Consider the following 12,153-nt stretch of genomic DNA (forward strand, 5'->3'; position numbering starts at 1 on the left):
AGGAAAGATTAAGCAGGCTAGGGTTCTTTACTCTATAGAAGCAAAGGCTGAGGGGTGACCTTTTCTTTAAAATTATGAAAGGGATTGCTAGAGAAAATAAATCATGAGGAAGAAAAGAATAGAAGGACATGCTGATTGGATTAAATGGAGAGGGATAGGGGTGGGAGGAGACTCCAGTAGAGCATAAACACCAGTTGGGCAGAATGGTCTGTTTCTGTGCTGTACAATCTATAAAATTCCACGTAATATGGAAATTAGGATCCGAGGACCCGGAGTGCCATTTTAAGTCAGAACAGATCAGAGCACATATCGTACACACTGCGACCAACAATTCCACAGAATATGGGACAAAAAAGGCCCAGCCAAAGTAAAGTTTGGAATTATTTTCTGTGGGACAACTTGGTGTGTTTCTCACGAGGGAAGAAGTGAATGGAATTCATCCGAGAAATGACAGCTAGTGATATTACTGGCAAAATGCTTTAATCATTCATATGACATTCTTCTGTTATTTTAGCACAGATATAAGCTTGTCTATTTTACATGCCATGCAAATATTTTAGGCATTAACTTGCTCAGAGTCTCAGCTTAGCTCAGTCAATGGTAGCATTCTTGTTGAGTCAGAAAATGTGGGATTCTAGCCACCCGCCTGCTCCTGTGTGGGTTATCTATGTTGGTGATTTGCTGCAATCCTGACTGAGTGCCTTGCTACAGCTGCTGTCTTTTCGATGAGATGTTAAATTGAGGCCTTGCCTGCCTATCCAGGGAGACATGAATGAGTCCATGGCACTATTTGAAGAACAGCAGAGAGTTCTCTAAGTATCCTAGCCACATTTATCCATCCCCAATATGGACAAGAGGACTTTCTTAATCAGTGTGTTGCCAGTTTCCCAAGAAGAAATGGCTGAGGTACTAAATTAGTACTCAATATCTGTTTTCATTAAAGAGGATGCTGACAATATAGCAGCAAAGGAGGAGGTAATATCAATATTGGATAGGATAAAAAAATAAAGTAGAATTAAAAGGTTGGCAGCAATCAGAGTAGAAAAGTCACCCAGTTCCGATGGGATGAATCCTAAATTTCTGAGGGAAGTGAAGCTGGAAATTGTGGAGGCTCTGGCCACAATCGTCCAATCCTCATTTGATATGGAGGTGGTGCCAGAGAACTTGGAAATGTGGTAAACAATGAGAAAGATAACACACTTCAGGAAGATATAGACAAATTGGTTAAATGGACAGATACATGGCAGACAATATTTAACACAGGAAAATATGAAGTGATACATTTTGGTAAAAACAATGAGGAGGAGCAATGTAAACTAAATGGTACAACTTTAAAGGTTGCACAGGATCAGAGAGATCTGGGGGGTGTATATGCACAAACCTTTGAAGGTGGCAGGACAAGTTGATAAGGCTGTTAAAAAAGCATATGGGATCCTTGGCCTTGGAAGAAGTACAATGCAGATCTACCAGAATGTTACCAGGACACCAAGGATGAGATTATGTGGAGAGATTACATAAGCTACACTTGCATTCCCTGGAATATAGATGGTTAAGTGGTGAACTGATTGAAGTCTTCTCGGATTTTCAAAGGAAAGAATGAGGAAACTGGGACTAACAGGATTGCTCTTCAGAAGAGCCAGCACAGACTCGATGGGCCAAATGGCCTCCTTCTGTCTGTACTATTCTGTGATTCTATGATTCTATGTTAGGGTAGATAGAGACATTTTCTGCTGGTGGGAGAGTCTAGGGCAAGGGGGCATAACCATTCAGGAGAGATGTCAGGAAACACTTCTTCACATAAAGAGTGGTATAAGTATGGAACACTCTCCCACAAAAAGCAGTAGATGCTTAGCTCAATTAATAACTGTAAATCTATAATCAATAGGTTTTTGCTAACCAAGGGTACCATGGGAATATGGGTGAAAGGTGTGTAGATGAAGTTAGGATACAGATCAGCCATGATCTCAGTGAATGTCAGCACAGGCTCAAGGGGCTGAATAGCCTACTGCTGTTCCAATGTTCCTATGTGATTAATAGAGGCATGGTGTACAAAAGCAATGAAGTTATGCTAAACCTGTATAAAACATTGATTAGGCCTCAGATGGAGTATTATGCTCAATTCTGGGCACTACACTTTCGAAAGGATGTCAAGGCTTTGGGGAGGGTGGAGAAGAAATTTACTAGAATGGTACCAGGGATGAGAAACTTCACTTATGTGGAGAGACTGAAAAATCTGGAGTTGTTAACCCTAGAGCACAGAAGATTAAGAGGAGATTTGACTGAGGTGTTCAAAATCATTAATGGTCTTGATAAAGTAAATAAGGAGAAACCGTTTCTAATGGCAGAAGGTTCAATAAACAGAGGACACAGATTTTAGATGCTTGACAAAAGAACCAGCGATAATATGCGAAGAAAAATTGTGAGCAATGAGTTGTGATTTGGAACGTACTGCCTGAAAGGGCAATGGAAGTAGATTCAATAATAATAGTCAAAAGGGCAGAGGACAAATAAATCCACTTTGGGGAAAGTGCAGGGGAGTGGGACTAATTGGATAGGTCTACCAAAGAGCCAATACGGACACAATGGGCTGAATTGTGTTCTGTACTATATTGCAAGAATATAGGCTTATGAGTGTATTTAGAGGGATTAGGCATTACAAGAGTTAAATGGCCATAAGCCTTTGGCTGGAACTGTTGCTCTGCAAAATCCACTGCTTTAGGATGATATACGATCACAAGTATTCTTGTTATTACAAAAACTCATTCTTATTGCTAGGAGAGGGAAAAACAGCATCTACAGCATTATCTCTTATCTCTCCTGTCTGTGGAAATGTGCGAACTTTTATAATTTGTTGAAACATAATCGCGTATTATCCCCTTTTGCTATTATTCAGTATTAAGCTTTGCTAGATTTCATTTACAGTTAAGATTGCTGGTCTATAGCTTTAATACTTTAGTGTAATTTCTCCTGTTAGAATTAGGAAAAGGAAGTGGCTAAATCTTCTATGATTCTTTGAGTCTACCACCAAAAACAGATCACTTACCCATTAGCTGTTTGCAGGATTCCACTGCTGCTTTAGCCCTCATAACACTGACTTCAAAAATAATTGAGCACTTTCAGGATCTAACACGGTTTCAGGCTTTAATGAAAAGGTGGGTAAATGTAATTGATCTCTTATACGTGGAGGTCATGTTCTTACTGTTAAGGCATTGATGTCCCTTCCTTTTTGGAAAGAGCCCCACCAACTAAGATGATTTCTAGTCAATTACAATAGTATATAATTTGTCTCTTCCATTTTATTGATTCTTTCTGCATCTAGTTTGCAAGGTATACAGCATTCACTTATTCTCCTATTTTTGCTGCTGTTTTCAATCTTTTTGTTCATACAACATGTTTTATAGTACTGAATTTTCAGAAATGATGTGAGTTAGACCACAGTTGGAGTACTGTGTACAGTTCTGGGCACCACACTATAGGAAAGATGTGATTGCCCTAGAGAGGGTGCAGAGGAGATTCACCAGGATGTTGCCTGGGCTGGAGCATTTCAGCTATGAAGAGAGACTGAAAAGGCTAGGGTTGTTTTCCTTAGAGCAGAGAAGGCTGAGGGGGGATATGATTGAGAGATACAAAATTATGAGGGGCATTGATAGGTTAGATAGGAAGAAACTTTTTCCCTTAACGGAGGTGTCAATTACCAGGGGGCATAGAGTTAAGGTAAGGGGCAGGAAGTTTAGAGGGGATTTGAGGAAACATTTTTTCACTCAGAGGGTGGTTGGAATCTGGAACGCACTGCCTGAAGAAGTGGTAGAGGCAGGAACCATCACAACATTTAAGAAGTATTTAGATGAGCACTTGAAATGCCATAGCATACAAGGCTACGGGCCAAGTGCTGGAAAATGGGATTAGAATAATTAGGTGCTTGATGGCTGGCACAGACACGACGGGCCGAAGGGCCTGATTTTGTGCTGTATAACTCTATGACTCTATGATGCCATTCAATAATATTTATTACTAAATTATCCTAAAATAATGGAGAAACATAACTGTAAAGAAGACCCCAAATAACCAGAATGCAAAAGCATCACAGGAGCTTCTGCACAGCTGGTACTGGCCTGCAAATGATCTCCAGCCCACCAGAAGAGCAGTTTGAAAACTTCTCTTTCCCCCATTTATTTACAAACCCAAGACAAAGTAATGGAAATTCCATCATAACCTCTGATGTAATCTTAGGCAAAGTTATTTTACCTGACTCATCTCCAGAGTTACATAGAATTAAATAGAATTTATTGCACAGAAACAGGGCATTCGGCCCAGCTGGTATGTGCTGGTGTTTATACTCCACACAAGCCTCCTCCTACCACTATTCATCTCACTCCATCAGCTTAACCTTCTACTCCTTTCTCCCTCATGTACTTATTTCTTCATTTAGACAGTGTCTTTTAATAAAGAAAGGTGCACAGAGATGATCAAATATCATAAATCTCTCAAGCATAATTTGCCCACCTCCAAACGGGGAGATGCATGCTTTATATGGATAATACAATTTTCTTGATATACTACAGGGCTGATTCTCTGGTCGGGCAATCACTGACAGTGTTGGTTAGGAAATCATGGGCCTGAATCATCCAATTATCTATATATTCATTTAAATGGGCAGATAATCACAAATTGAAGGCCTACAATTTCCCACCCTACATTCCCTATGCACCTTACTGATTGACAAATCTATCCGTACAATTTTATTCCAGAAATTGCAATCTGAAGTGTGTGGGTGGGGGTGGTATTGATGTGAGTGTATTATATTCACATTTCAGTGATAAGCAACTGTCATTCTTTCACTTCACACCTTGCGTCATTCACAGTTGTGACAGTAAGAAAGATACTCGCCTACTTCTGTTCATAATAGTGGTCACCTGACTTCCGTAGTTCGGTTCTGATGGACTGCTGATTGCACAGCTCTCCACTACAAGCCTGATGATCTGATGATAATGGGTTCTTGCAAAACAACATAAAATCCTGGCAAACATCCAGGGGATGTGCAATACTCTTCAGCAAGAAAGATTTTCATAACGTTGCATTATTCAAGGACTCGCAAGATGTCATCTTGTTTTAATATGTGCTCATTTCTTTATTAGAAATATGCTGAGATAACAACTCAATTTTAATTTCTCTCATTTTCTTTTGAATCTATCTTTTTTCGCTGCTCTGCTTCAAGTGCTGTCTTGTACTGGGATTAGGTTCCACACGCACTGGATATCATCCATCTTCCAGTATGACATCCACATGATAATTCTCCACTTGTGAGCCAAATAGGAAGCATTAGCAAGTTATTAAACTGCTAGTGGTATCAGCTCCGAGCCTGATCGTGATCCTGATCTGCTTCAAGCTGAATCTCCAATCTAGAAACCTACCAGCACGACTTACTGAAAAATAATCAGGTGAAATGGGGATGAAGCCTGATTGTTTTTGTCCCTGCCTCAGGTTCTCTGACAGGACTTCCAATTCATCTGACCTCCCTGTCAACACTGAGCACCACTCCTTTGTAAATCCAAAAGTTTGCAAAACTCTTACAGAGCAATCAACACGGGACTTCCACTAACTCTGCAGTAGCAAAATAAAGTCAAAAGCAACTCACCTGGAAGTTGAATGGTTAGTTCTTTAAATGGCAATGTAGCTGAAAGCATGTTCAACTCAAAGTGATTAAGAGACAGTACTAATTGGACCTGCAGGATCCAAAATGACAGATCATGTGCAAATCAGCATTACAGGCTGCTTGACGGCACAATCTGCCCACTCAACACGGTTTGGGCGCACGCACGCATGGCATGCCTCTGTGAGTGTGTTTACAGTCAGGGCATGCCATGCGGGCTGCTCCAGAAGTGACCAGAAACATTCACACTGACATTATTTGAATTCCGGGCTTCCATAGCATCAACACCAGTGATGCTACGGGAACAGAATTCTTCAGCCAAAGTGCCTTATCACAGCTTGGAGATGTCTCAAAGCACTTTGGTAGCCTCGGCAAGACGCTGCTTTGAAAGTGGACTTAGAAAATAATCACACCTGCATTTTCTTTCATGCTACAGCTTGTTTTAGTGGAACGGTATAATTTTGCGCTTCTTCAAACATAGGTTTCTGTTAAGGTGCAGAGGCCAAGTATAATACATATTGCATGACTTACTGCAAAGGCTCACAGCATGAGTGTGCTTTCACTGTGATAGGCAGCCTACAGACTGGCTTGTGAAAGGAAATGAATGTGCAGTGAGAAATACAAAGAAAATCATTAAGAGGATGGTTTTCTTCTATTACTTCTTGGCATTTGCAGTCATTTGCCTACATCCTTTTGCAAGTAGGACATTGCATTCTTAATGGGTTATCTATACTCTGATGGCAGGATCCCCAAAGACACATTGTACAGCGAGCTCGCCACTGGTATCAGACCCACCGGCCGTCCGTGTCTCCGCTTTAAAGACGTCTGCAAATGCGACATGAAATCCTGTGACATTGATCACAAGTCGTGGGAGTCAGTTGCCAGCGTTCGCCAGAGCTGGCGGGCAGCCATAAAGGCGGGGCTAAAGTGTGGCGAGTCGAAGAGACTTAGTAGTTGGCAGAAGCGCAAGGGGAGAGCCAACTGTGTAACAGCCCCGACAAACAAATTTTTCTGCAGCACCTGTGGAAGAGCCTGTCACTCTAGAATTAGCCTTTATAGCCACTCCAGGCGCTGCTTCACAAACCACTGACCACCTCCAGGCGCTTACCCATTGTCTCTCGAGATAAGGAGGCCAAAGAAAAAAATACTCTGAAAATAACAGTATCCCTTTCTAATGCATATGCACAGGCATACATATATACACATTCTCTCGCTATATATAATATATTTACACACACATAAAACAATGTTATTTCTTTACCAAGTAAAGTTTAAAGGGTTAACTAGCTGCGATGGCATTTTAGTTGCTTTAGTACAAATGTCACTATATGTCACTTTACCACATTAAAATGATGTGATTTGAAATTAATTTCCCTTTTGCTTTCTATTCAGTCCACAGTACGGGGGCTGACGCCAGGAGGGCCCGGCTCAATCGCCACTGGGTGACGGGAACAGCATTTCAATATTTAAATGAATAACATGAATAAATTTAAATCTTCCGGGCTCGCCACCATCTTCGGTGCAGTGGCCAGCACTCCCGTGCTTTCACTTCCCCAACCAGGGAAAGCCAGCGTGACACTGGTGGATGGGGGGGGGTGTAGTTAAGATTTTCAGTGCGGGAGGGGTGGGTGGATGGGGCCAAATAAAAGTAAAGGGTCCAGGGGATGGTGGGAAGGGGTGAACTTTAAACTTTGTGCAGTTTTGGGGGGGTGGGGGAGGTCAGATTTAAAAGGTATGTGTCTTGGGGGGGGGAGGAGAAATAGTTAATGTCATTGTTATTGGGGGGTGGGAAAGGAAATCTAGAAATGTATTGGTTACATTTTGGGGGGATACTGCTTTAAAAATTCAAACTGACTGGCAGGGCTGGCTGCTCTTTAAAAACGGCACCAGTGCCTGCGCATAGGCAGCTGATATCATTGCCGGGGATAGACAGCCTTCCCCCTCCATGTGACTGGGGGGAGCAGGCTGCGCCAGCTATTTAAATGAGCCGCCATCTGGGAAATTGTGGCGGCTCTTTGGCATGTGGCCCACACTATTTCTTGAGCTCGCCTTCGACATCGGCGGCAGGCTTTTAAAATCCAGACGTGTGCGTGTGTGTGTGTGTGTGTCATAGGTAGAACTAAGAATGAGGTTCTGCTGAGGAAGTCTGAGCAGCTAGGAGCTAAATTAAAAAGCACAACCACAAAGGCAATAATCTCTGCCACAAGCAAATTAGTATAGAATAAATAAGGTCAGAGAGTCGAATGCATGGTTCAAAGATTGGTGTGCGAGAAATGGGTTTCAATTCATGGGTCACCGGCAACAGTATTAGGGAAAAAGGGAGCTGTTCCGTTGGGATGGGCTTCACTTGAATTGTGCAGGGTCTTGGCAAATGAAATAGCTGGAGCTGTAGATAGGGATTTAAAGTAAATAGTGGAGGGGACAAGGTTTCAGGTGAGGGGAAATTTAGAAAGTTAAAGATAAAGGACAAGGCAACAGTGCGGGGTAGTGATATGGGTAATGATAACCAGAATGTAACATGAAAGCACAGAACATACAAACATAAGAGTTCACCAGCAAATAGGGTCAGAGTAGGGAAAAATGGTAATAAGACAAAATTAAAGGCTCCTTATCTGAATGCATGGAGCTTTCGTAACAAGATAGATGAATTGATGGCACAAATAGAAATAAATGGGTAAAATCTGATAACCATTACAAAAACGTGGTTGCAAGGTGACCAAGGCTGGGAACTGAATATTCAGGGGTACTTAACATTTCAGAAGTCATAGAGTAGACTCATTAAAGTCATTTACAGCATAGAAGGAGGACATGCCGCCCTTCGAGTCTATGCTGAGCAAACCAGTCAGATCCATCCCCCTGCTCAATCCCGATAACCCTACAATTTTATTTCCTTCAAGTGCCCATTCAATTTCCTTTTGAAATCATTTGATTGTCTCCACTTCCACCGCCCTCGTGGGCAGCGAGTTCCAGGTCATTACTACTTGCTGCGTAAAAATGTTCTTCCTTGCATTCCTCCTGCCTCTTTTGCTCAAAACCTTCAATCTGTGTCTCCTAGTCCTTGAACCACCAGTTAAAGGGAAAAGCTTTTCCTTGTCTAACTTATCTAAGCCTTCTGGTAGAAGACTTTTGGGTTCCCTTTTATGTTGACTGCCATTCTATTCTCATATTCCAATATTATTTTCCTCTCTACCTCCGCTCTCAATTTAATGTATTTGGCCTGGTTCTCATTTGAAGAATTCACCTGCTATGCATCATACAGCCTGTTTTTTTGCTTCATCATAATCTCTGTCTCCCTTGTCATCCAAGGAATCCTGTCTTTGGTTCCCCTACATTTCACCCTTCTTGGAAAGTACCTAGCCAGTAACTGAACATTGTTTTTCCTGTCAGTTTTTGGTTCCATTTTATCCTGGCTAGATCCCGTCTCATCACATTGAAATTAGCCCTCTTCCAATCTAGACATTCTACCTTAAGTCATTCCTTGCTTTTCTGCATTACGAGTCTAAACCCTATGATACGATGATCACTCTTACCCAAGTGCTCCACACTTGGTCCACTTAGCCCTCCTCATTTCCCAGCTTCAGATCCAGCAATGCCTCCTTTCTAGTTGAGCCAAGAACATACTGATCAAGGAAGTGCTCCTGAAGACATTTCAGAAATTCTTCCCCCTCCTTTCCTCTTACTTTAAAATGATTCCAATCGATATTTGGGTAATTAAAGTTCCCCAATATCACCACTCTGTAGTTCTTGCACATCTCTGATTTTGCTGCAGATTTGCTCCTCTATCTCTCTTTCAATATTTGGAGGCCTATAGAATATCCCTAGTAGCGTGATCATACCCACTATGTTTCTCAACTCTAACCAAATGGATTCTCTCCATGCCCCTTCAAGGACATTCCATCTTTCGAATACTACGCTTCCCTAATCAGTACTGCGGCCCCACCTCTCTTTTTCCCTTCTCTATCTTTTCTGAGCACTTTATATCCCTTGTATATTCAGCACCCAGTCCCCACCATTGTGCAACTATATTTCCATTATAGCCACTACATCACATTCCCATACTACTACTTGTGCCTGTAGCTCACCAACCCTGTTCAGTACATTTTGCATGTTAACATACATGTATTGTAATCCTGTCTTTGCATTCATCGTAGCCTTTCTCAGTCTGCTCCTATCTAATATGGAACTACTCCCTTCTCACATTATGCACCTTTTCTACTTCCATATGTTGGTGTCCATCACTCTGCCAACTTAGTTTAAACCCTCCCCAACCACACTAATATAGGAAGAAAGGAAAAGAGGTGGGGTTGCTCTGTTAATAAAGGATGAGATCAGTACAGTAGTGAGAAATGCTCCTGGCTCAGAAGATAAAGATGCAGAATCAGTTTGGGTGGAGATAAAACATAGTAAGGGAACGAAGTCACTAATGGGAGTAGTCTATAGACTCCCTAAGAGTGGCTACACCATAAGACAGAGAATAAATCAAGAAATAATGAGGGCTTGTAAGAAATAAATGTGAGTGGCTTTAATCTTCATTTAGATTGGACAAATCAAATTGGCCAAGGGAGCCTTGAGGACCAGTTCATAGCATGTATTTGGAACAGTTTCTTAAAATAATACATTATGGAACCAACCAGTGAACAGGCTATTTTAGATCTGGTAATGTGTAATGAGACAGGATTAATTAATGATCTCATAGTAAATGATATTCAAGGGAAGAGTGATCATAGCATGATAGAATTTCACATTCAGTTTTAGGGTGTGAAACTTGGGTGTGAAGCTAGTGTCTTAAACTTGAACAAAGGCAATTACAAATGTATGAAGATAGAGTTGGCTGAAGTTGACTGGGAAAATAGGTTAAAAGGTAAGACAGTAAAGAAGCAGTGGCAGGCAGTTTGGGAGATATATTCATTGAAAAAGAAAGACTTTTGGCATGCACTGGTTATAATCTTCCAAAATGCCCTAGATTCTGGAAAGGATTAGAATCATAAAGGATTATAAAATTGGAAAACTGCAAATGTAACATCCCTATTCAAGAAAGGAGACAGACAGAAAGCAGGAAACGATAGGCCAGTTAGCCTAATGTCTGTCAGCAAGAAAATGTTAGAATCTGATATTAAGAAAATAGTAGCAGGACTTGTAGAAAATACAATCAGGTAGTGTCAGCATGGATTTCCGAATTTATTAGAGTTTTTTGAGGATGTAACAAGCTGCGTGGATAAAGTGTATTTGGATTTCCAAAAGGAATTCAATAAGTTGCACACGATAAGAGCTCATGATTTTGGGGATAATATATTGGGATGGATAGAGGATTGGCTAACTAACACAAAACAGGGATTTGGGATAAATGGGGCATTTTCAGGTTGGCAAACTAGTGGAGTGCCACAGGGATCAGTGCTGGGGCCTCAACTATTTACAATCTACGTTAATGATTTGGATGAAGGGACTGAGTGTATTGTAGCCTAATTTACTGACGATACAAAAGTAAAGTGGAAAATTAAGTTCAAAAAAGGACACGGAGGGCCTGCAAAGGGATATAAATAGGTTAAGTGAGTGGCAATAATGTAGCAGATGGATTATAATGTGGGAAAATGTGACATTATTTACTTTTGTAGGAAGAATAGAAAAGCAAAATATTATTTTAATGGAGAAAGGCTACAGAATGTTGCAGAACAGAGTGGTCTAGGAGTCTTCATACATGAAACAAAGAAGGTTATCAAGTAATTAGGAAAGCAAATGGAATGTTGTCCTTTATTGCAAGGGGAATAGAGTATAACAGTAGCGAAGTCTTGCGCAACTGTATAAAGTGCAGGTGAGACCACACCTATGGTACTGTGTATAGTTTTGGTCTCCTTTTTTAGGGAGTGATATACCTGCATTGAAGGCAGTTCAGAGAAGGTTCACACAGTTGATTCCTGGGATGAAGGGGTTATCTTATGAGGAAAGGTTGAGTAGGCTGTGCCTATACTCATTGGAGTTTGGAAGAACGAGAGGTGATCTTATTGAAACATAAGATTCTGAGAGTGCCTGACAGAGCAGATGCTGAAAGGATGTTTCCTGTCGTGGGGGAATCTGGAAATAGAAGGCATAGTTTCAGAATAAGGGGTAGCCTATTTATGATGGAGATGAGCAGGAATTTCTTCTCTCAAAGGGTTGTGAATCTTTGTAATTCTCTACCCCAGAGAGCTGTGGAGGCTGGGTTACTGAATGTACTCAAGGCTTCGTTAGACAGATTTTTATTTTATTTAGAGATACAGCACTGAAACAGGCTCTTCGGCCCACCGAGTCTGTGCCGACCAAGAACCACCCATTTATACTAACCCTACAGTAATCCCATATTCCCTACCACCTACCTACACTAGGGGCAATTTACAATGGCCAATTTACCTATCACCTGAAAGTCTTTGGCAGTGGGAGGAAACCGGAGCACCCAGCGAAAACCCACGCAGACACAGGGAGAACTTGCAAACTCCGCACAGGCAGTACCCAGAAATGAACCCGGGTCC

General features: G+C 41.4%; 1 protein-coding gene across 1 annotated transcript in view; it reads right to left on the reverse strand.

Moving 5' to 3' along the window:
• The window catches only part of LOC137375553 (serine/threonine-protein kinase 32A-like), a 344,635-nt gene that overhangs the window by 209,249 nt on the left and 123,233 nt on the right, over positions 1 to 12,153 (reverse strand). The window lies entirely within an intron of this gene.

The sequence above is a fragment of the Heterodontus francisci genome, chromosome 12 (assembly GCF_036365525.1).
Source record: "Heterodontus francisci isolate sHetFra1 chromosome 12, sHetFra1.hap1, whole genome shotgun sequence".
Lineage (NCBI taxonomy): Eukaryota > Metazoa > Chordata > Chondrichthyes > Heterodontiformes > Heterodontidae > Heterodontus > Heterodontus francisci.